General features: G+C 43.5%; 2 protein-coding genes across 4 annotated transcripts in view; one reads left to right on the top strand and one right to left on the bottom strand.

The window, feature by feature from the left end:
- C8H7orf50 (chromosome 8 C7orf50 homolog) overlaps positions 1-26,672 on the bottom strand; it is a 255,846-nt gene that overhangs the window by 64,805 nt on the left and 164,369 nt on the right. The window lies entirely within an intron of this gene.
- The window catches only part of GPR146 (G protein-coupled receptor 146), a 51,834-nt gene continuing 29,596 nt past the window's right edge, over positions 4,435-26,672 (top strand). The window contains exon 1 of the mRNA XM_066576341.1: positions 4,435-5,025. The gene's annotated coding sequence lies outside the window, so the exon portion shown is untranslated. The remainder of the gene's footprint in view (positions 5,026-26,672) is intronic.

Here is a 26,672-nt window from a genome sequence, read left to right as displayed (position 1 = left end):
CGCTCTAAAAGAGCTAAACAACCAGTATCTGGTTTGTATGGAAAGGTGCCAGCTGAGAGTGAAATTAAATATGTATCCCCTTATGTTTAAGGCACCATTAAAATAAAACCGTGAACTCATGAATGGGATTAATTTAATAGCAGTTATATTAGTTCATGTGTGTTAAAATATTATAATACAAAACATATGTATTTATTCAGCGTAATAACGGTAACAAGAACAGAACCAGTGCATTAGGCTAACCTAGGACATTGTTACAAGGGCCATGCGCAGAAAACAGTCGCCCACAGTCAGACAGACATAATAATATGCATTGGATATTGAAAACGTTGACCGGGTAGATTAGTGGCAGATGTCAACCTTTACAAAACAGATCATAAGGGACCCAACATGGCAGCCTAACCCTGTAACAACATTACACTGGCAAGCTGCCCGGCGAACACAGTGCTTCCAAAAATCACAATTTATAGATTGTTGAGTCACCTATGACCTACAGATTGTCAGGATTGCTGCTCTGGAGCAAGAGGTATTAATCAGAGTAGGACAACATCTGCATGGAATTTGTCTATAATATTTATTTCCCATTGCTTTACAATGGGGTGCTGATTAGTACTTTTCGATCTTCATTTGCTTTTTCATCATTGAAATTAGGGTGGTTTCATATCTACGTTGGAAACTCCGGTTGGAGGTTCCACCGCAGATCCGGCTCAAAATATCAGGAGAAAAGGCACTGCATGCAGCGTTTTTCATTCCGCCAAATGGACCACATTATAGTCAATGGGGTCTGTTCGGCGCTGGTCGGATCCATCCTGAGACAGATGCATTCGGCCACGGGGATTCCACTTTCCTGCTCCCCGAACGAAGCAGGAAAGCGGAACCCCCAACCCAGGTGTGAAACCACTCGTATATAGTTCCCAAACAAAATTTGCAATGCTTTGTGTGCATAATTTGGCATAATCTCACATGCCATTCTTATGTTATGTAGGTTTGAAGACAATATGGTGGAGTCTGTAGCAGATTTCAGAGCAGAACGATGATGAAGATCCTATTTCTGAAAGGGAAGTTGGCCAAATACATTCACGCTCACATGGTGCAAATGCTAGGCAACAAGTACCCTTTGTACTCCACACTGAAAAATTGGGCTGCCAAATTTAAAACCGGCTACTTCAACACAGATGATGACCATTATGGGAGACTTTCAGTAGTGACCGTTCCTGAAACCAAACCATAGATGCCATCAATGATATGATTCTGGAAGACCAGCTAGTTTCTGCCAAATTGATAGCCGAGTTTCTGAACATTGCCTAAGAAATAATTTAGTCACGAGCATCTGGACATGAGGAAGGTGTCTGCCAAGTGAGACCCGAAATCTTTGCCAGCAGATAAAAAGCGTGCCCGAATGCAAGCCTCCCGGGGAATTCTGCAGCGTTATCGTCAGGATGCTAATACTTTCCGGTCTCAACTGCTCGGGAAGTTGATCGAAGGTGTCATGTTCTTGCACAACAATGCCTCGACCCACACAGCGGCCATTACCCAGAGCAAACTGACTGACCTGGCTTTGAGTTGCTGGGTCATCCTCCTTATTCTCCTGATCTGGCACCCTTGGACTATCATCTGTTTTATAATTTGAAGTAAGACCTCAAGGGAACAAATTTGCCTCCACTTGTGAAAACTGCAGTGGCTGACTCCTAGTTGACCACCAAAGCAAGGGAATTCTTTCTGGATGAGTTGAAAAAATTGCAGCACCATCAGAAGTGCATTGATATCTGAAGAGACTATGTAAGACCAGCTGCACACAACCGGATTTGCATTGCGAAATTCGAAGCAGGCGTCCGCCTCCGGATTCCACAGCAAATGCCGCCCATAGACTGCCAAGGAAAAGCGCTTTTACCCTGCACACGCGCGAAATGCGATTTTCTGTTCGCAGAGGAAGAATCGCAGCATGCTCTATTTTTCATGCGGGCTCCGCACGGACAGTTTCAATTAACTCAATGGAAGCCATCCGACCCATGGCCCTTTCGCAATGACATTGCGGAAAGGTCGTGGGCACCCGCGCCATTGCCATGCGTCGGCGCGGGAAAAGCAATGATTTCTTTAAAAAACTATACTGCTCATGTAGGACAGAAAGCCATGAAGACCATCCGCAGTACAGGAAAGAAAGAAAGAAGCAGGTACCCATGGATGCCGGACGGGCACAGGGTCGGATTCCACTGCAGGATCCTGCATCCAGAATCTGATCCATTCATGTGCAGCTGTGAAATTTCATTGTCATATATCAATTTTTTTGTGGTTAAAATCATGGACTTATCAGCACCTCCTCGTGTAGTGACATCATATTTTACAGCACTGTACAGAGCTTGTCGCCATTCACATTATTTCCTGTCCCTAACCACAAACACACATACTAGGACCAATATCATAAGAAGCCAATTGTGGGTTTTTGAGGTGCTAGGGGAAACCAGAGTACCCAAACGAAACCCAATCAACCAAGGGTGGAACATACCAGCCTAATACATATGTTGGCTCAGTGGTTAGTAAAGATGCTATACTGGGGGCTATTCTCACCAAATTTGGGTATGTGATCCAAAATCATACTTGGCCATAGAAGTTGTGTGTTATATAAACAAACTAGACTTAACCCCACTGGGGACAGAGACCGATATGAGTGACACATTCTACACACAAGGTTGGGGTATACATAGAATGGCCACTTTAATAAAGACAACCATCTAGTAGCACGTTGGACCTTCTTTTTGCTTCAGAAGCACAGCAATTCGTGGTCAATGGATTCCACTAGGTGACAAAATCTTTCTGCAGCAATATTGGTCCATATTGAGAGTATAGCTTCTTGTAGTTTCCGCAAATTAGATGAAGGTGCTGACATGTTCTTAACCCTTTCCAATTTGTATCCTGGTTTTCCTAGGGGGCTTACTCTTTTTCTGCCGTTATACAACGGCGCTATATGCTGGCTAAAGGCAGTACAGCATGAGGTGACACGTTGGATAGACTCCAACAGCAGAGAGGCTGGTCATATATAGTAAGAGAACCCCGACGGACGTCTTCCAACATCGGAGGTGTACAGCCTTAAATCATAATGTCTTCAGAGGCCAGACAGTGGATTGGAAAGGGTTAATAGCTGACAGGAAGATTTCATCGATTCATCCGAATCCGGTCGTTTGCTGTTATAGCTCATCCATGCTAAGGAATGATGAGTTATTCTTTAGAGCACCAGCATTGTATCTGGTTGCAATTTGCTGGACTGTTGTTACAGCGTGCCAGCCGCTGTGGAGGAATGGGATTGGGATCACGACATTAGCCATGATCCCCGTGATCCTCATGCCAGTGTATGCTCACTGTCATTTAGGTGCTAGACTTAAACAGGAACACTTCTCTGCTAGTCTATGGACTGATTGGCCGGCTGGGAAGTGGGACAACTTCCCAGCCGACCAATCAGTCCATAGGAGTTTCGGTTCTCGGTGGCGACTCCATATCCTGACCTGGACCTCTGCTTTAAAGCTAAGTCTGAGGCTATCACTCTTGTATTAATGGTGTGTTTTACATTTGATTGCCCAGTGTTTAGTAATTATATATTTATTCTGTCATCTATCTTCAGCCATTCCTCCATTCCCATCCTTCACCTAGTAAGAGACAGAGTTGCTCAAGATTCCTGATGTGGGGTCACCCTCATCAGGGCGAGCTCCCTTCTTTTAGTTCTCTTTGCTTCATTACCTTTAGGGTTAGATTCTCTTTTCCCCTTTTATGTTTGTTTCTAACAGAGTTGTGTTCATCCAAGTAGAGCCTTTAGGTTACGCTCTGCACGGATGTAACCACTGTTCTTCAGAGCAATTCTTGACATCCTCCTCTGATCCCTTTTGAAAACAAGTCATTTACATGCACAGGATCCCCTTTCACTGGATGTTTTTTTATCGATCACACCATTCTCAGTATACTCTCCACACATTACATAAGAAAACCCTACAAGGTTGTCAGCAAAATCCTGGCCCAGGCTAGTCTGGCACAGATAACCAGACCCGGTTGTAAGTTGCTCAGATCGCTAGATTTTCCCATCTAATGTGGGAAACTGATCCCAAGAAAACTTGATTTTATTTGCAGTCCGAGGTCACGGTCTAAATTCCATACAGGGAAGCTCCAATCTTGAAAGGACCTGGTTTTCTAATAAAGTAGCTGTTCAGTAGATGTTAGTGCTTTACACGGAACGGATAACTTAGAAGACCGTATGATTTTTCTGCACTTTGGTGCCCAGCAATGGAAAGTAAATAGTTTTAGTCAAGTCCGACCACAAGATTACTGCTACTCGAGAAAGGGAGAAGAGGACTGTGGCCAATAGAGCGCCCCTCCTTTGCTTCACCTCTGCAAACCCGCTGTATGAAAATAAGAGTGCAGAGGACTCCCCCACCCCTCTGGTGAGAGGAGTAACAGAGCGTAGGCAGGGTGCCAGTCAGCATGACCACAGTGTGCATTGACTCTGTTTAATGAAAGCCAGGAAAGAACACATTACACAGTGTTTCTTTAGAGAGCCAGCTAGCCTTCAGTGATTGCAATCAATAAAAACACTCTGCAAGGGGCCCACAGGGGGAGAGAAGGAGAGACACAGATTGAGAGAGAGGGAGAGATCTCTGCTGAGTTTGCCTGACACTCTCTCCCTTCCCCCTCCAACAAAAACAAGTGGAACTTTGGAAGTCAGAAGACAAGCTGGTCTCCTTTCATTAGACAGAACAGCTCTGCAGTTCCCCTTGCAGATAGTCCAAGCAAGCTGCGGGGCAGATCTCGAGATGACTCCTTCTTAGCCTGGGATGTGAGACTTCCAACAAGTGCAACATCCACAACCTATTCCCTTCGCAGAGAGGAAGAAGCCATGGGATGGGATCCAGTGAATCAATTACAGGATGGGTAATACTGGAGCTCCCGGCTGTCCAAGAATCAAGGTGATCTATTGGTATTTAGCAGAAGTTGTGCCCATTCAATTCCAGGAGGCTGCATGTGCCAGGAGGCTGCCGCTTAAAGGTAAGCAGGAGTATATGCGAGTCGGTGGAGTCCTCTTAGCTGTAAGTGATGTTCCCCATATTCATAGTTATGTGTAAATGAAGACGAATTGAGAGAAGACGTTGCCTTTTTTAACAGCTTGTGCGCCGAATTCCTTAAAATGTTGCAAAATAGGACGCTGATATGTAACAGCATTACAACCAGTCCGCCCTACAGTTGTAAATAATCGCCATATCATGTAAATGATCGAAAATCTGGTAACATCGAGAGGGCGAAAGGCGTGCTGGTTGCGATATGTGACCTGTCCGTGCTTATGTGCGTCATCAACGTACGAATGAATTTTGGGTATTGCTGATTTATGTTTCATCACCTGTGAAAGTGAATAATAGGATTTGGTAGAAACCGCTAGAATTTATTAGGATACTCTGCGTTGAACGCACTTTTTCTCATGTCACATGTACAACCAAAACAAACATACAAAGTCATGTGAACAGAGGGGGGTTGTGAAAATTCAGGAAACCTCCTGGGCCCTACAGCTGCTGTGAAGTCAGTACCACAACGCCTCTGCACAACATGCCATGCTGAGACTTATAGTACCATCAGCATATCTACCTATTGATTTCCATGGAAAAGTATTTTTTTAACCCTTCCCACATAGTCTTGCATCAATGACGCACTTCAGAGAGGAGACTTTAATGTAAAAGCTAAAAACTTTGTATGACATCACTTAAATGTGAACCAATGAGAATAGGTTAGTTGCGCCAAAGCTGTTGCAATAGTAGGACTCGTGATAATCGCAAGAGATTCGTGCAACCCATATTTTGCGAATCGTATTAAATGTATTAAACTTTCCCAAAAAGTTTATTAACTTCACTTCGCTTCTATGATTGCAACCCCTCTCTCGTGAGCCATAATACTTTTCTTAAAACTTTTCCAAAAAGTTTATTAAACTTTTCTCCCTGCAATCTCTAGTTAAAATGAAGGCGCTGCTTACATGAAGAATGTGAGCAGGCTCTTTGCACTGAGCTGTGTGTGTATAGCTTCAGTTTCGTGCTCCAGGGGGTGGGGAGGATGGCTGATGACATGAATGCACATTGACTAACTTTTCAATGTCACTAGTGTGGGGTTTTATGTGCCCTCCCTTGAGTGGGAAGGAACAGCAAGACAAGTAGATCCTCTGCTTGTTATTGTAAGAGTGTGTAGAAGATAGGGGGGGGGGGAGAAAAAAGACAAAAAAGGCCAAATATCTCAGAGGCTGTATTCATTTTGAGAGGCTGCCAGATTCTAATGCGTTACACATGCTTACACTAGAAATACTCTGGAGCCGTTCCTCCATTCTTAAATTACATGGCCTTGCATGCAAAACATACTGTAAGGGAATGAGATTAGTCACAGAATACTTATATACACACACGCATATATATATATATATATATATATATATATATATATATATATAAATATAGGGCAAAGTTCTTTAAAGACGTTCTCCAGGCGTTACGATAAACTATCAATATTTGATTGGTGGAGGCCAACCTACATCGCTCCATTGTTTATATCGACATAGTAGCCTGTAAGCATGAGCAACTGTCTGGTCCTGCAACTCGTTCCATGCACTCGCAGGTGCCATGGGCCCTTCATTTGGCTGATTGCAGTGGGTCCCAGAGGTCAAATCTCCACAAATCAAATGCTACTGATCTGTCCTAGGGTACAGTAGTCAGAGAGCCTCGTGTGGCGCAGAGTGTTAAGGTAGCAGAAATGCAGTCCTAGGGTCCTGTCCACGGGCGATAATCCGGCCGCGAGCAACGCAGTGAACACTTTCCATAGCACCAACGTCCACGGGCGGAGAATCATAGCGATTCTCCGCTCTGTCAGATAGGCTCAGCGCGGAGACTTGATACCTCTCCCCCCTGCTCCCCCGCAGCGGACTATGACTAGCGATATTCCGTCACGGCTGTGGACAGTGGGCCCTAAGCTCTCACTCATGACCTGAAGGTTGCGAGTTCAATCCTTGTGTGGTTCAGGTAGCCGGCTCAAGGTTGACTCAGCCTTCCATCCTTCTGAGGTCAGTAAAATGAGTATCCAGCTTGCTGTGGGGTAAAAGATGACAGGGGAAGGCAATGGCAAACCACCCCACAAAAACAGTCTGCCAAGAAACCGTCACCCTAGGAGTCAGTCATGACTTGGTGCTTGCACCAGGAGACTTTATCTTTACCTACGGCCTGAGATCATGGCCATGGTCGATCAGCTATTTGCAACGGCTTTGCACTTGGCTGGGCGCCACGACTTCTTTTCACGCCAGTAATGTCACATTCATTCATCATGTGGCCTTTCAGCAGCTCAGTCCCATACAAGTAAATGTAGCTATACCTGGGCACAGTCGTTGAAAGTTTATAAAAACGTTTAATAATAGTAAGGCCGCCTGCAGACGGCTGGGTCAGTTCCCACTGCGATAATTCTCGCAGCGGGACCTGACCCGAGCCCCTGCAGGGACCAGTGCAGTGCTCACTTCTCCCGCGGCTCCGGCTCTTTGATGTTCCGGCTGCCAGCCAGCCGGCGCGTGCGCAGAGCGGAGCCGACGGCCGGGGAGTGACATTTCTGCGAGCCCCGCACAGTAATAGAGCATGCGGAGATTTGTTTTCCGCTTGATTACATGCGGACAAATTGCGGCTGTCTGCCTAGGATTGCATTTTCTAATGCAATCCTATGACAGTGGCCACAGGCGGAAATTCTGCGTGAAATCCCGCCCGTGTGCAGGGGGCCTAAGGCTGCTCTCACACAGGCGTTAGTAAAAACGCAGCGTTTTTAAATGCGTTCAACAGCATTTTTAATGCACCCCATCATGTGCAATGGGCAATGTGGTGCGTTAAAATTCACAGTTAAAATAGAACAGTGCAGGTATAGTGTATTATTGGTAGTCTAACAGCACCAATTCACTATGAGGATTAGGTAGTCTAAAGATTGCTGCATATAAGAAAAAAGTAAAGATCCCACCTTGCTGGCCGGCTTCAGCTGGTGCTCCGTGGTTGCAGATATTCTCACACGTCTTCCCTGCCACCTGGTCACAATGACAATCTTTAGAAGAATTCAAATAATCGGGAACAGAAGATCGTATAGAAAACGCGTCTGCTTTATTCACTTGTGCTCATATAGCAGGGCAATAACAGGAGAACGCGTTTCAGTTCCCACTTGATCAAGATTCCGTGGGAACTGAAACGCGTTCTCCTGTTATTGCCCTGTTCTATGAGCACAGGTGAATAAAGCAGACACGTTTTCTATACGATCTTCTGCTCCCGATTATTTGAATTCTTCTAAAGATTGCTGCAGTCATCTTGGATTGCTGAAAACAGTACCCAGAATCGTCAGATCAGAGAGACAACAGAGAAGGACTGCAGCAAATATACCCCCGTTCCCCACCGCACCCCAGGTTTTTGTCCCAAAACTGGAGGGGGTCACTTAATATTTTACTACTTTCATCTACAAGCCTCGCTATTTCTAAAAGTGAGTTTTATAGCCTTTTCCATGACCATCCAATAGTCTAAAATATGTGATAACCCTGGACATTTCAGGGCCCATTACTGCCACATTAAGGCCACCTGCACACGCCACGTGAGGATTTCCTCCGTGGAAGACCTGCGATTCATTGCAGAAATGAATTTAAAATGCTTGCAGACGATCGCGGATTCAAGAGTTTTTCCACACGAATGCACAGCAAAGCATCTGCACGGAAAAAAAAAAAAAGCGCAAGCCCAATGATGCCTTCCCCCACCTCCCTGCCTGATCTCCAAGCAACCTGAGAAGTATCCGCCTACAAATCCGCAATTTAATTGCGGATGCATTGCGGGTCGAATGCTTCCATAGAGATCAATGGAGCCCATCTACGCTAAAATGGAGAATGCTGCGATTTATTTTCCGCTCACGGAATCTGCACGGAGCTGCAAATCGTGCCAATTGTGGATTCTGCATTTCAAATCTGCCTGTGCGCTGGGAGCCGAAAATAATTTGATTGTATATATATATCCACACTTTTAACACTTAACTTCCCTTCAGAGTTGGAGCAGCAGGTGGGGGATGACTACAAATACTTTCTTCACATGACCATCTTCTTAATAAAGGAATACTTTATTTACCCCCATAGATAACAGACAACGTTTCGACCGTTAGTCACCGGTCTTTATTAGAGATGAGCGAGCGCACTCGCTAATGCAAATTACTCGAGCGAGTATTGCCTTTTGCGAGTAACTTCTCGCTCGTCTCAAAAGATTCGGGTGCCGGCGAGTTGCGGGAGTGAGCAGGGGGGAGAGAGATCTCCCCCCGTTCCTCCCCGCTCTCCCCCGCCAGCACCCGAATCTTGTGAGAGGAGCGGGCAGGTACTGGCAAAAGGCAATATTCGCTCGAGTAATGTGCCTTAGCGAGTACACTCGCTCATCTCTAGTCTTTATCAAGTCAATCAAACTTGTATATCCAAACTTTGCAGGAAGATCCATGGAGTTGATTCCCATCTTGGGAACTTCTTCACATCGGAAGATTCGACCATTTGCTGTCCCCACTCTGTTTACTGTGGGCGGTCTAGTTTCACGTTGGTTTGGACAGTTGCTTGAATTCCTGTAGCCCCCTTTACACTTGGAATTTGGTGTTTACTCACCAAGGAGGAACATAATATGAATTCCTCAGCTTCTTTAGTGTAATTATACAGTACATGCAATCCCGCTGACAATGCAGGGAAATCACTGGATGAAAGATGGCGTGCTTAGTCTGGCTCTGGTATAGCGATCCAGCAGCAGGTATAAGTCTTACATCATATATTAACCTGTGAATGGAAACCTCATGTGCCTCGTTCAGATACAACTCTTCCAAGAATATAAAGGGGAAATAAAATTCATCGTAATTGTTCCCTGAAGTCTTCACACGTCTTGTGTCGGCATAGCAACACCTGCTTCCTCCTGTACACAAATATATACTGGACTGGTTACTGTACATCTGGGGCGTCCAGCCAATGTTCTACAACCACTTTATAGCATGATGTCACTTTTTTTTAGCTTTTAATAGAATGAGGTCCCTCCAGCATGTGAGCGTTCCGCTGTACTTAAGGCAAAGCCGGATGCCAAAATGTAAAACGTGCTGTGCCTTCTCACAATTGCTTCTTGGACTTTTGGCTAGGATCGGGTGTAGAGTTTGCGTTACTCGTAACTAGGCCTGGGTCATTGATGTACTGAATGAATGGGTAGGAAATATGAAGGCAGGTGTAGTACTGGTGTACGCCGGTTAACCGTACGGCTACCTGTTGAGTGACCTGGGAGTTCTTGATGGAAGCCATGAGATACAAAGGCAAGATGAAGAAGTACCCCAGGAGTTGTGACCATGAGATGCCTGAACTCACTTGGGGTGGGATCCCATTGAGTGATGGCACATTTACAAGCACTTCACTTTTTCATGTTTCAGCACACACACCTTTATTTCCTGGGGCCTTCTAGCAAGGAAGAATATGGAGAAGCCCATTCAGATGTCCAGACCGTACTGACACTGTACATATCCTTATCCATTTTTTGTTGATTGTGTATTCACTGTCCATGTTAGTTTATCACAAGATCATTAAAGGGGTTGTCCCGTTACCAGACAACATGTCCCCAATAGCTCTGACTGTGCTAAAATAACAAAAGCAGCTGTGCTTACCCTGTCACCTGCTGCAGTGATCCTGCCAAGCCGTCCTCCCAGTATTATGATGTGGCCTCTGATTGACTGCAGAAGTCAGGTGATATAATCTTCCACAACAAACACCGGGAGCAGAGGCGTAACTTGAAGACCCCCGACTATAATGCTTTATTCATAGAACTGGGCTCCCTACATGGAGAAGAGAGGCCTTATGGGCCCCCTAAGGCTCCTGGGCCCGGGTGCAACCACATCCTCTGCATCCCCTATAGTTGCGCCCCATGATCGGGAAGACTATGGGGCTACAGCGCTTGATCGCTTAGACAGGTGATGGGTAAGTACAGCAGCTTTTGTTATTTTAACACAATTGGAGCAACAGGGGTAACCAGACAATACGGCCGGCTTCACATGGCCGTGACGGGCTTCGCTGCAGAATTCCGCGGCGGAGCCCGTCACGGCGCCCGCCCCCCAGAGACCCCAATACTTACCTCCGGATCCGGCGTCCTACGTCCCGCATGACGCTTTGGTGCGCATGTGCAATAGAGCGCGTGTCGCGCCGGCCGCGTCATATGACACGCCCACAGCGTCACATGACGCGCCGGCCGCGTCATATGACGCGGCTGGCGGTAGGCGGGGAAGCGGTTTCACGCTATCTTCCGCTGTGCTAAAGCGGAAGATAGCGTGACGGACGGTTTCCATTGACTGCAATGGTGGATACTAACATGGCAGACAAGGTAGAAGCCAGAAGCAAGGTGGGCTTTACCCCTAAGTTTATGTGTAAGGAGGTTACCGATACCTGACCCTTGCAAGGTTGCTGCCTTGGGGAACTGGGGAAGGTTTCTGGGGGCCGTTTTTCTTCTAGGTGGGGTTTGTGATAGACTGCACCCATGTGCACTTTTTACAACACATTGCACAATTTTATTTATTTTTGTTTTATCTTGTTTTTTAGTAGCAGCTCCGTAGAGAAAACACTCAAACAGTGTTTCGTTTTTTTTTATGTGGTTGGTGCAGGAGTGGTAAACTTGTTGACCATTTTTAGTGGTAGGAATAATTCCCAAAGAGATAGTCGCACCTTGAATGGAAGTCAATGAAGCTGCAACAAAACAGCTGAATAAGTCAAGGCCCTTTAGACAGTAGTGGAATGGTATGGCCCAACTTGTCTGCAAAGAAGTTCGTGTGAGTCATCATATACTCAAGACAGCCAAAGTTGACCAATGTTATTTTGTTCCATTTGGGGCCTCATTTATTTTAGAGGAACACTCCAGGAAAAACTGAAGCACTGTATTATACTCAGTACAGAGCCTGAGGAGTGGGATGTTACACAGGGATTCTCTTTTTCGAATACTTGGTGTCCCTTTGTCATGTACCACCTCCCACCCCCCATGCCTAGCATTAGGGATAACACAATGTATTAAATTTGTCAGGATGCTTCTTTAATGTAAAAGAAACAAATTACCTTATTGGGTACTGCAACCAGAATTAAAAGGACTGTCTTATAGCACCTTTTAAAAAATGATGATAACGATGGGTTCAAATTCTGAAGCCCTCAGCTAGTACCTTTCCAAATTATAGCATTACATACTGGCCATTCAAATGAGCGTCCGACTATTCATCACACGGATGACCCAGGTCTGCCAAAGCCACTCTGTTTCTGTGTTAGCGGTCTCTCCGCTTTGGTTAATGGAGTGAATTGGAAAGTCCTGTGCTTCAAAGGGGGGTTTCCATCTGGGCTTGTATAAAAAGTGATCAAAAAGTCATATTCACCCCAAAATGGTACCAATATAAACTACAAGTCATCTCTCAAAAAAAACAGCCCTCACACAGTCCCAGCGACAGAGAAATCAAAAAGCTTTGGCGTTAAGAAGATGGTGACACGAAGCTGTCCAAAAAAAAAATCTGCTTTTATTACCCATAGCAACCAATCACAGTGTAGCTTTCAATTTACTTTACAGCAGTGTAAGTAATGAAAGCTGTGCTGTGATTGGTTGCTATAGGCAAAAAAAGACAGATTTTTTTTTAGATAGTTTTCATAAGAGTGTGGTGTCAGCCTCCTTTTCTATGGCCCAAACTGTATATTATTTTTTAGTAGTAGTACAACAAAAAACTATATAAATTTGGTATTGCCGTAATCCTACTGACCCACAGAATAAAGTTACCATGTCAGTTATGGGGCACCATGTATGCCATAAAAAACAAGACACTCCCCACCCCACCCAAAAAAATGGCACAATTGTGTTTTTTCCATTTCACCCCAATCAGAATTTTTTTACGTTTTTCAGTACATCACATAGTACATTAAATGGTACCAATAAAAAACACAACTCGTCCTGCAAAAGACAAGCCCCTATATATCTATGTTAGCTGAAAAATAACAAAAAGTTACGATTTTTTGAAAGCAGAAAACGAAAATGAAAAAGCAAAAAATGGTGGTGTCCTTAAGGGGTTAATAAGAATTCCCTTTAAGTTGACATTTTCTAAAAATTAAACTTGGACAATGATTGTTAAGGACAAGAAGGTCACTTTTTATGAGACAGTTTTGATTCCTGATGTCCATAATATGGATGCTAAATTTAGAAAAGCTTTCGAAAAACTAGAAAAAAGGGGAGGAGTCACCAATGGCAGCCAATCAGTTCATTTGTTAAAAAAAGTGTTGGAATTTGATTTGTCAGCACCACTCTTTTACATAACGTCTTATAAATCATCCCCCGCATCTTTCGAAGTCTTGTATTCATTTAGGAGGAATTCAGAATTTTACTCTCTGTGATCCGTTGAAGCTCATGCGTCTTGAATTGATGCCAGGGGAAACTCAAACTTGAGAGATTTCCAAAGAAAATCTTTTTTTTTTTCTTCTTAAACACATAAAGTTCATAAAAATGTAGAGGAATTTACACTGAGGTTAATTGCAAAAGAAAACTGATTTGTAAGACGCATGGGATTAGACTTCATAATAGTACCAAAGGCGTTCCATGTACGTGTACTAAGGAAGACCATGAGGATGTCCCGGCTATTACCTGTTATCAGGATACAGAACATCATCCATCATTTGGACACTGTATACATTTTCGAGGACCTGATGGCCTACAGAAAACATTTCATGCCAGACAATTCTGTAGCCTCCAGCAAGGACAGACAGTATAAACATGGGAACAATTACTAGATTAGGAACTGGTAGACTGATGTAGTAATCGAATCATCAGTAACCAAGGATATAGGACTAGACTAGAATTTTTTAAGACACGGTCTTAAACCTCTGCACAAAAAACTTCCTTCTCTTAAATTAGAAGTGTGGTCAGTTTGGTGAATGGATTGGTGCATTTGGATTGAAGGATAGGTAGGTGACTCGCTTGGTCGATTGAATGAGTTGGTTGCCAGGTGAATGAGTTAGTGGATGTGTGGTTGGAGAGATAAGTGAGTGAACTGATGGGAAGCTGGATGGGTCCCCTGTGCCAGAATTTTTGGGATGGCAATAGTAGAGATATATCAATGTACATATAGTATGTATAATGAGGTTCTATGTGGTTGCACTCAACCGAGGGCCGTACAACAGAAGAACACTATAAAAAAAGGAATGTCCTTTCAAGTGCTGTGCCAAGATAGAAAGGCTTTTGATCAATAGGGATCCGACTGCTGGGACCCCCACCCACCACCAATCCTGAGAACAGAAGTCCCAATGGTCCCCACATGAATGGAGCGGAGGTTGAACATGTGTGCTGCTGCTCCATTCATTTCAACGGGAGCACCGGAGACTGCCAAGTGTTCGAACGCTTATTTCAATGCCTATTTCAACTCCAAGGCTAGGTCCACACTTAGTATTTGGTCTGCAGCATAACGATCTACTGTGCATTTTGGAGCAGATTTGCCTCAAAATTTGCAATTAACCAGTGGATTTAGATGCGGATTTCAGCCTCTCATTTGAGCAGGTGAAGCCTGCACTGAAAATCCTCACCATATATTGACATACTGTGGGTTTAAATTCTGCACCGCAGGTCAACTTACGATGCGTTTTTTCTCTACAGTGTGTGGACGAGATTTCTTGAAATCTTATCCACACTACTGGAATGGTAAAATCCATAGCATCTCTGTTACAGGTGACCATAGCGTCAGCTTACTGTCTTAATAATCTCATACAATATAGCTATTGGGCTATCGAGAACGATAGGGCTGTATAGAACTCATCTCCCTTCACATGGCTAAGAGCTTCACTGTAAATCTATCATTATATTCTAAACAGTCAATGACTTATAAGACCCTTTGCTTGAATATTTTTAACCAACGCCAAGGGGGTTTAAGAATTTTCATTCTTGAAATCACTGACATTTATCTATATGACATATGGGAAGTTCATTTTCATTGAATTTCCCCTTCACAAATGTATCTTTTGAGTAGTTGGGCTACAGGAGATAGAACGCTATGCTGGAATAAGGACCAAATAAATCCAACAGGACCAAAATTGTTGTTGGCACTAAAAATAAAAAATGTCAACATTTTAGAAACCATAGACCCCTACAGCCTCCCAGTGTACATCGTTTGTACCTTTATTTTAATATAGGTGTGCTATGTTAAAATGGGGCTCAAAGCTTCAAAGTTGAACTTTCAAAGTTATGTAACCCTACTGCAGTCGGAGGTGTCCAAAAGTGTTCCCCAAGTACTTGTGCGATCGCTAGGTCTAAGCGTTCATTTTTCTCCACTTCCAACATTAAAGCAGAAAAGTGCTAAATGTTCACTGACCGAAAGACGGACAAAAAAACATATTATGGTGGAAAACTGGTGGGAATACAGAGAAAAGCCTGAGTAGATGCTTTCCTTGGACTCATGCTGTGGAAAGACAGGAGCAGAGTCTTTAATGCGATCCTTTGATCACTTAAAACAACTTCTACCCACAAAACCCATATATTTAAGTATAGAACGAACACTTGGTTTACAGTGAAGTCTTTTGGCGTTCTCCGCTGAAGGCGCATTTTAATGAAAGGGGATGCGTGTGTTCTTTAAAAAATCATCTGGTTAAAGAATAACTGTACTCAGTAAAATAAATGACTTTTTACTAGTTAAAGGACCACCAAACCGAATCAACAGCCGCATATAAAAGCGCTGCTTACGACATTCACATATCACACCTACCAATATTTTAGATGCCTCAAGAGTGTCGCCAATGGGGTTAAAAAACCCGCTGGGCAACCCATGTCTATGCCTTCACATACCCCTAATGCAATCATTTTAATACACACAATGTTAATATACACAATAAATATGGAGTGAATTAATGGTTTCATGAGAAAGTAGACCTATAGAATGTGGGTCTGAGATTGAGAAGGCATGTAGTAGAAATGTAACATGGGAAAAGCAAAAATTTAGGGCCTTGTATACTAGTGCAGACCAATCAGAGCACTGAAGTTGACTATACGCAGTAAATTAATGTTGGACAACCATCTAAAGCGGTTTACTCCTTCTCCCCACTGAGAACACATGAATGCTTCGTCAAGCAGAGAATGCATGTTTATGGGGGGTGTTGGAAGGGATACCTGAGGTTAACAGCTATTTAACATGCATGGCCAGTTCAATCCTTACCTCATTAGGACAAATAAACACTGAAATCTGATTGCTTGATATGGACAGCTGCTCTACTTTTTGTCCGTACTGGTTTTTAATGTACAAGGCCCATTGCGTGGGATTGCTGGGTATAGACTTAAAGGGTTTTTCCAGGCGTAAAATTATTGGTCACCAATAGCAGATTGGTGGTGGTCCACCAACCAGTACCCCAGCCTATCACTTGGCGACATACTGTTAGAGATGTCTGGAACTGTCAAAGCTCCGTCCATAGCGCAGTGGCCTTGCTTGCTATTGCAGCTCTCTCCCATTGACTTCAATGGAATGAGTAAAAGGAAGCCCGCTACTGTTTCTCACTGTCTGGCATATGATTGTCCAAATCATGTTGCATAACATTGAATCTACTAGTGCTTTAACAAATTAAAGACCCACAATATGAGCCACAATGGACAGTCCCTTTAATTAACACCCTAACATTGAATGACTATTATTGTAATTCTCAGCTGTCCTGAAGGTCGGGCAAACAATTGGTTGTTTGCTAGTAGATATAGGAGTCTAATATGAACAATAATAATCATCTAATGGGAATAATAATCTTAAAACCGACTGTACAGCCATATAGGTCCCCGTCCACATTAGAGCTTAGTTGTCTGAATTTTCTGATTTCAGCAGGGTCGAATGACTCTCTAATGTGTGTGGGGGCTGTTCATTTTTGCCCCAACAGATATCGGGGATGTTGACTTTCAACCCCAGATCGTTTTGTCCCCTGGTAGATAAGCTGCAGAGCTGTCTGGCCGTGGCTTACTTCCCTAACATATGAACACTTGAGCTAAGCATTCATGTGTATGGGGGAGCAGGGGTAAAGCGCTATCGGTTGCACAATCATTCAGTCGATAGTTTTGAAGGTGTATGAGCACCTTTACGGGACTCTCAGTGGAGTATATGGCCATATTAATCACTGCATTCTGAACATGCTTAGAGTGTGGAAAACATAGAAACCAGCACTGGGGGAGGCAGAATACAGGCTGCCAGAAGTGGGCGGGACAGAGCTGACGGCACTTGGGGGAGGCAGAATACTGCCTGCCAGAAGTGGGCGGGACAGAGCTGACGGCTGTCACTGCCCGGTACTGGTTTCTATGTTTTCCACGCTCCAAGCATGCTTGGATTGCAATGATAAATAGTCCCTGCACTAAGCACTGGTGCGGGCTTACAAATAAAAAATAAACACCTCGCCTCCATTTCTCAATGACTTACCTCTACCTTCAGAACGGACACATACTGGTGAGCGACATCACCAACTATGGCTGCCCTCGCCGTTCACATAGATTGTTCTGACACCAGTTTTAGGGTCATTCTAACTTCTGTCATCCTCTCTTTTGTTGTGACGACTGCTGAGACGAATCTTTTAGCTAAAGGGGCTATTATGAGATTAGGAAAAGGGTCCCTTTTTCTAGAAATAGCGCCACCCTTTTCCATGGCTATTCGCTATTGCAATTCAGTCCCATTCACTTGCCACAAATCACCCGCCATTGTGAAACCCTGAAGTCTGAGAGTCACTTTAGGTGACTTTAGAATGCCATTATCCTATTGTATTCCATGGACTGGCGAATCAGGTAGAACTGCTCGCTTCTCTCCATGCACCGCCTGTACCTTCATGGTGACTAAAGAGGCAGACAATACGGAATAACATCATTTATTTTTCCATATAAGCAGATGTTTCAACCCGGCTGAACAAGCAGTAAAACAATCTATTTTCTGACACTAATACAACATACACTCTCCACACGCAGTGTTTTCCCCTAAGGCGCTCCTTTCAACACTTGCCTTGGTTTACTTAGAAAGCCGATTCTCTATTGGTCTGCCAGTTCGCCGGCTGTGATGACAAACCGAAAAGCAGAGACTCTTAAAATTCTCAGCAATTTATTATCTCCCGAATGATCAAGAAACGTCCTGGACATTACTACTGTACGCAGAGCAAGCATGTGGAGCATTCCAGTTCAGGCGCCAACCCAACCCATGATGCGGACAGTGCGTTCCACCGTGTGAGGGAAGTGCCAACATTCCTGTTTAATACAAGTTCCCGGTTAGTAAGTGGTCAAATCCGGTTAATTTAAAGAGAACTCGTCACCTCTTCTGACACGCCTGTTTTTGTAAATATTTTCCTTTCTCCTGAAGTAACAATGCTTGAGCACCATGTCTTTGATCGCTACATTGTGGGAGTCATTTGGAATTCCTCCAGGAAAAGTATGAATTAGGCCAGATTCACACTGCGGTATGCAAGTTCTGCCCAAGAAGCACAACGGACACCCATCCACACGATCCTACCAAAAGTAATTAGACACCTGAGCAAGAATCAAAAGTAGTATTTATTTCTATATGTTAATGCTTAGTGGGGCTCCTTTGGCCCTAATGACATTGGATACTCTCCGTGGCATACTTTCTACTGACTGATAGACTTTTCCTTCCATTCATCCTGCAAATATCTGGTGAATTCTTTCATAGAAGATGCAGTGGCACATCTACTATGGTACAAGGAGCATCGTCATTGGACAGTTAAGGAATAGAAGAACATTCGATGGAGTGATGAATCACACTAATACATCTTCAAATCAGATGGAGGTACCCAAGTGTGGAGAACACCTGGATAATGCCTTTTGCCTGAGTGTGTTGAACTAATAGTTAAGTATGGCGGAGGTTCCATTATGGTATGGGGATGTTTTACATGACATGGTCTGGGTCCGTTGGTTGTAGTGACAAGAACCATGAACACGGAGGTGTATTTCTAGACTATAATGTGCTGCTGACAATGTGGTAATACTCTGGGAATGGTCAACAATACTTCCAACAAGACAACACGCCTTGTCACAAATCCAATGCTATTTTACATTGGTTTGAGGATATGGCTGTTCCACGACTAGACTGGCTGTACAGAGTCTGACCTGAACATCTTTGGGATGATCTGGACACTGGGTCAGGAAATATGAACAGCAACCATCTTCTTTAAGAGAACTCGCCAGATGTTTGCAGGATGAATGGAGGGAAATATCAGCTGAAGTGTATCAGGTATTAGTAGAAAGTATGTCCAAGACAGTATCTGATATTATTAGGTCAAAGGAGGCCCTACTAAGTATTAACATATGTAAATTAATACTACTTTTGATTCTTGCTCAGGTGTATAGTTACTTTTGGTAGTATAGTGTATGTGCTGTTTGATCTTCACAGACCCTGCACATTGCATGTCCTATTTTCGTCTGAGAAATTGGACTAGAGAAATTCTGGTCCACTTTAGTATTTAAAGAAAATCTTCAGAAACGTTGGTTCTCCTTTATTATTTGATACCCAACAGACTGACTCTTTGCCGTGGCTTGAGCGGCACAGAAATGCCTTCCATCAATCATGAGGTTGTCATTCGTAAAAGGGACAGAGCAGAGACTCAGGAGTGTTTGCAACCCTAATCCCTAAGGAATAAATCAAACTTCTTTGCAATCTTGAATCACAGGCCTCTTTCTTAAATAGCATAGGCCACATTAGGCGGTAATGGTTGTCTGTTGACAGGCTCTGTTAAAGGGTATGGAATGGTCATAGGCTCAGATATGTTAACATGCATTGCAGGCTTCCAGCATGCATATAAACAGGTTTTATGGAACCGTATTCCTGGAGAACAGACGCCAGCTTTTAATTTGTGCACTTATATAAGATATTTTGTTAAGGAACATTGAGAGCTGTCTCATAAACCAACACCTGTTGTGGACTGGGAAGTGATGGTTCCAGATGCTACGTAAGGCACTTCTCTCTGCTCTGCACACTTCTCGCATTTGTTAGGTGTTTCATGAAATAGGCACCTTGTAAACAGCAACGAATCCTCCAGGTGCCTCCAGCTTAAATATCCATTCTTCTAAGCACAATATCGTGTTGATGAAAAAACCTCTTGAGATGCTTGTTGAGATGAGACTTAAAGGGGTTGTCTGGCCATTTAGAGAGAAATTCTCAAAATGCTTTAAAATAATACAATTAGTAATAATGACCTTAACGATCCCCCACCATGGCTATTCTGACACTTCCTGGGGAACCCCGCTTGTCTCCGTACATTCTGGTCCCTGCTGAAACAGACATGTGACTGCTGCAGCCAATCAGTGGTGTAGTCTGTGACTGGCTGCAGCGATCACATGTCCACGTCAACAGGGAGCAGAATGTACAGAGACAAGGAGGGGACTCCGGGAAGTATCTGATTAAGAGCAGAAGAAGCCGCCTTTTGAGCAATAATCATTGTATCTAACTGCACTGACATGATGCAGTTTTTGTTAATCAGTCGCTGATTGTTGTCTTTCAGCTATTTCAACGATCAGCCTTATCAGGAATTCACAGCGGGATACAGCTGATACTATTGTTTCGGCTGTATCCCGCTCGCTGAACACAGGTGGGGTATGAAGAACGCAGCGCTCGAGCTGTGTTCTTCATACTGCACACAGAGCACACAGCTGTATACCAGCTGAGCGCTCCGTGAACAACCCGGGGTATGAAGAACACAGGGGTCTAGCTGTGTTCTGCATACTCCACACGGAGCGCTTGGCTGTACAACAGCCAGGTGCTCCGAGCAATGAAAAGCTGGATGCAGCTCCCCGCTTGGAGTGCTCAGCTGTATACTAGCTGAGCGCTCCAAGCAGAGCACAGCTGGATGCAGAAGACAAGTGGCCCGGCTTGTCTTCTGTATACCCCGTTCGGAGCGCAAAGTGATCGTTCAACGTTTGAGCAATCACCTTGCGCTGTAAAGGCACACAATGATTATCGTTTAAAAGACATCTTTTCAGCGATAATCGTTGTGTTTAAGCCAGGCTTTCGTTTTAGTGGCTGGACAATCTCTGTAAGTCCTATTACATGGGCCAACAATCAGACCCCAACATTCGCCTGCCCAATCAACAACCTATCTGAATCATTCAGAATAGTAGAGGATCGGGCTCAGTAAAAAGGCCCTAAGTTTTGAAGTCTAAGGTAGACATTAAATCTGTGGTCTTCAGATGACTTCAGATGTTTGGTGTTCTATCAAGATGACAGAGAAAAAGCGCTCAGTATACGAGACAACAAAAGTCATTTTATACTGTATGAAATGCGAATTAAACTTTTTTGTGAGACCTAAACATTGATGGTCTATCTATAGGATAAGATAAGCAATATATTTAAGTCCTGGAGAAATCTTTAACATCAGAATTTGGTAACACTGGCCCCCAGCCATCAGCTACAATCTGCACATGAAGCTGGTACGAAGTGTCTAAATTCTAAACAGCGCCTCCTGGAGAGAACAGAAGCATTACACGGTGCTCAAAATTAGTGGGCTGTATGTGTAAAGTGTAAAAGACTCCTGTTAGTTAATGGAGGTCCTAAGAACCCCACCTCTATTAGCTGAAAATGCCCCAAAGAGGTATCTGAAAATTGTGTATCTAAATCAGACAACCCATTTAAATCCTCTTTAAAAGAACATGCCGTATTTGTCCCAAGGCAATCTCAATGTATACTAAGTAGCACCAGTACTATTTTAGTTATGGTTACATGTTGACACCCGTCTCCAGATTCCTCATTGCTGCGTGAAAACTAATATAGAGAATGTTTTTAGTGGTTTCTACCTTATACTGTTCTAAGCAATTTCCTTTGTGTTATCCATGGTGATGCCAGAGACTAGTAGTCATTGCAGACAGCAACTGGTTGCCACAGCCACAAGATGTTCCACAGGGCACTATGATGTTGAGCCATCAATTTCACCAGACATTCATCTGATTGCTACCATTAAAAAATAACCAAAAACTGTTTTGCTATTCCGTGTCAGAAGTGCTGTTTCTCTTTTTAGAGAGTGCCAAATTGGTGTGAGGAGACTTATAGACCATGAAATGTTCCCCTAGGATATAAGTGATGCAAATGGAAGATGGATGAATATAAGTCAAACCAGAATCTTTTCCATAAAGAAAAGACTCCCTTCTACAGACAACTTTTTCAGGGTTCTTGCCACTCATCCCAAAACAGTTTGCTTCTGGTTGGCAGGCTGAGATGCCTCTGATGTGAATCTGGGAGTACACAGAACTCATTATCCTGTTCCATAGAAACAATTACATTGATGGGAAGGTCAGCTCACCGTTATCTGTTGCATCAAGCTACAGGAATAGAGCCATTTCTAGACCCATTCAAGTTCACTTTTGGCAGCTAGGCGGTCTCAACTGTTTTCTTCGTATTACAAGATTTAAAGGTTAGGAAGCCTTTGTGAATGAAAACCAATACACTAATATCTTACTAAGTTTCTGCGGAAGAAGAAGATGAAGTTATCTATCAAGTTTCTAACTTGTGTTTGTTTCCCACATTGATTAGGTGGTCTTTCTCATGAAGGTGCACCAGATTAGCTACCTTTCTCCTTTCAGAGGCTGTGTATCATAACCACGCCCACTTAATACTACACAGCTCTCTCTCAATCTATCACATAATCTCTCTGAATAGCTTCTGGTCCCAGTCACTGCTGATAAGAGCAGAAAATTCACCCGAAGTGAATTGCAGCCCTCTAATAGTAGCTTTCTCTTCTTTCTGTCCTCACAATTGCCTCCATAATACTTTGGCACGGTCACACAGTCCTTTGTAATAGCTCGTTGGAAAGTCAGTGAATGCATGTTTATAATGGGGAGAGGACTAGGGGAAAAGCTAAGAAACAACCCATCCATTTACTTTGACAGAATTTGCTAAGATTTCAGTCCTCCAGTCTTGGAAAACAATACAAAGATAGAAATCAAACAATGAGAATATTTTTATGAAAACCAATTACAAAAAGTTTTAATTTCTAAAAACACATTGAATTAAAGAAAAAAAGGGTACATAATTTTTAATTTGGCATCTGAATTCCCATAAAGCAATGGCCATTGGCTTATACAATATGCAGCACATGACTTCAGTGCTGCCATCAGCTGGAAGTTATGGGTTTATTATGGAACCACTTCCCCAAAACAATGAAGTCCATTAATTGATGTCTAACTAAAATATGTGACTTCCCATAAATACTCCCGTAGGGAAGGAGTAGGTCATGATGATATAGTGTTTCTTAGAAATGACCTGATCAGATGGCACTGCACTTCCCAAAACATCAAAAAGTCAAGGGCACAGCAGCTACGACAGAATGTATGAGGGATCTGGCTGCCAGTTCTGTTATTTCCTAAAGTAGGAGGATTGTACATACAAAACTACTTCCTGCCCACACATACTGGAAAACACACAAAGCCCATCAGAACAGGATGTTCATCGGTGCGGGAGGAGGACAACACTGGATGAGAGAATGTTCTGTGCATAATATTAGGTAGCAGGTCAATGGGAGGTCCAACGGCTTTATATAAATAAGATCCATGAACAGAGCACAGGTACTGTTCTACATTGCTGGTATGGTTGTTAAAGGGCTTAACTGGGATTTAAAGGGGAGTTTTCATGATTCAAATTGAAAGTTTTATGCTTCATAAAGTTTTAGAAATCTGTAGAGATATTGCCCTATTTGTGGTTTTCCCCCTGCTTAGTCTTCGAGCGAGTAGTGCCTTAGCTGAATATCCTCCTGCTCGTCTGTAAAGATTCGGCTGCCGGCGCGGGTGACAGGTAGGTTGCGCGGTGAGCGGGTGGGGGGGGGGCTGAGAGAAAGATCCCCCCTCTATTCCTCCCCGCCGCTCCCCGCCCCTGCCGAATCTTTAGAGACGAGCGGGAGGATACTCGGCTAAGGCACTACTCGCTCGAGTAATGTGCCTTAGCGAGTATAGTCGCTCATCTCTATCCGGTACGCTTTGCTTTTTTCCCGGCCAGCCATGCTCAGTGCCATCAAATTCTGTGATCATGACCCAGTTTGTACAGTTGTAAATGGGGCATTATGGTAGATGCAGTTTTTGCAGTTCCCAGCAGCCATTTTAAATAAAAATGTGGAAATCTGAAGCTAGCTGAAAAGCAGCGGTGGTGCAGGACTGCAAAAAAAAGGTAATGGAGATCAGTTTGATGATTTAGATAGATATTCGGAAAAATGGCAATAAATGGAAATGATAGGGAAATTTTGCCCTGTCTCTTGAATACCCCTGGAAATATTGAAGACCTAGCCTTAGGATAGGCCATCAATATCAGATCGGTGATCTAGGTTCTGGCAACCCCGCCAATCAGCAATTTGATCCACCAGACAGACTTCACAAAGGGAGGAGGAGAATCCTCTTAGTGCCAAAAAACCAGGAGCCTAGTGAGAAAATATTAGTAATTTAAAGAGTTTTCTTCAACCATACAAATCAATGAAATATTGACACCCTAAAGCATGCCTCCCGTTTTGGGGCAAGCGGTAAATCCCTACAGTTGTTCTTCACTGCTACCCCCTTGGATCCACCGTTTTTAGGGTGCTGTGCTGTAGCAATTTTCTAATTACTATTACGCATTGCTCTCCAATTGGCCAGTGCTGAACACAGCAGCTCTGGCCAATCAAAAAGCAGGTACAGTGCATTAGTAGTCTAATATTACCAACGCACTGTGAAAGATTAGGCAATCTGAAGACTGTGTTGACCATCTTGGATGGTCTAAGTGGGACCTGGATCAGACAGCGAAAGAAGAACAGCAGCAAGTAACATCGCCAGGACAGAATTTTGTCCTGAAACTGAAGGGTCACTTTAGGCCAAGCGTCCACGGGTGATTTTTCATAGCGTGATCCGCGGCGATAAATGGCACACGGAGAATGCAAGACCCGCTTTCCATAGGATAACTATGGAAAGCACAGTCCAACGTACACGAGCGCTTGCATCTAAAAGTCGTGGCAGTGACATTAGTGCCCTCCCGCGGTTGAATATCACTTGCGATACTCCACCCCGTCCGTGCTGCATCCGGATTGTTCCAGACATTAATTGGGGTCCCAGTAGTGCACCCTAGTAATCCAACATTAATGGTAAAATAATCCGCCAGCAGTGTTTATGGTCGGAAAACCTTATTAATTTCACCTTGGAAGTGGAATAAGAGAAGCCAGGTATTTCACAATACTCCTGCAACATTTGCTAAGTCCATTACCGCAGGAATCGAAGGTTTAACAATTCAATGTATTCCGTATAGATTTAAAACACTTTCTCCAATGCTGAGAAACATCACAAATCATTAGGAAACCGGGGAACGATAAACAGGAACAAGTCTCAGGAACAAGAGCCACAATCAGTCAATGCTTGCTCTCAGCACTGGTGTAGGGTAACGGTTGGGATCCCAGAGTACAAGTAGGAATTAGGTTAGGTGGCACGGATACAGTGCAGCTTTTGTAGTTCTGCCAGAGGGGCAGTGCTGTTCTGCATTAAATCAGTACAAGTCTCCTTCCTTCTTAAATATCCACTTCAAATACAATCCGTACATTGAATCCTTTAAACTGGATGCAAACTGCTGCTCGCTAACATGAAATGCACGTCCTCCTCTTAATAATAAAAGGGAGCAGTGTTTTACTGTCTGCCTCAATGAAGAAGTGCAGATACTCGGAAAAAAGCGACCAAGGTTTACTCTTAAATTTATGGGGCGAAGAAGAAAGGAAATCTCTAAATGATAAAAAAAAGTATTTCAAAAGTAAAGAGATTACCACAAGGCTGGTTTAAAGTGCAACTTTATCCTGGATCAAACCTTAAAACAGAGAAATTCCTTGAATCTGGAGGATCCTTTTCCAGCTTAGAAGGGATCTCCAATTATAGGCTGATCAAAGGGTTTCTTAATTCCATGGCTGCCAGCGATCAGTGGTAGTTTATGAGAAACTTTTTAGCTATGGTGCATTTTTCCTATAGTGCCACCACAGGAGAAATCAGGTATTGCAGGGTGCTCATTGAAATCAATGGGCGATTTATGTAATACAAATATATTCAGGGTCCTCCAGACTGAAAAACACTCATTACAGCTGCTCTTCGCATTGACTAATAGAGAGGGGCATGAACAATGGATCCTCTGCTATTAACGCAGAATTCACTAAAATTGAGTCTATGAAAATGGATTTTCTATGGCGCACAAACCCATTAATAAGATTGAATGTGTGGCGGATTATGCAATGCTTTTGAAAAAGTACACGCCATTTACTTCTGAAACAGAAGGAACCACCATTGAGTTTATCAGATTTTGTGCTCCAAACTTTTGGCTCGTTCATATGAGTATATTTGCATTCGTAATACGCAATGAATAGAACCCAATGATTTCAATGGGTTCGTTCACATGAGCGAATTTTGTCACGTGCGATCTTTTAAAAAAATACACAGCATGTCCTGTATTAGTGTGTATCGACGCAGGTAGAAGCCCACTAAATTCAATGGGCGTGCAAAAATACTCATAAAATATGCAGAAAACCTGCGTATTTGCTGGGTATTTACACACAAAATCAATGTGATTTCACTCATTTGTTTTTGTATGTATAATTATTCTATGTATTTGCACGCTCGGAGCGGGCAAAATACGTGGGCGTAGGTGATTTTTGTTCTTGTATTTACACA

The sequence above is a fragment of the Eleutherodactylus coqui genome, chromosome 8 (assembly GCF_035609145.1).
Source record: "Eleutherodactylus coqui strain aEleCoq1 chromosome 8, aEleCoq1.hap1, whole genome shotgun sequence".
Lineage (NCBI taxonomy): Eukaryota > Metazoa > Chordata > Amphibia > Anura > Eleutherodactylidae > Eleutherodactylus > Eleutherodactylus coqui.
The sequence above is the reverse complement of the archived record's forward strand: the minus strand, read 5'-3'. Positions and strand labels throughout refer to the sequence as shown.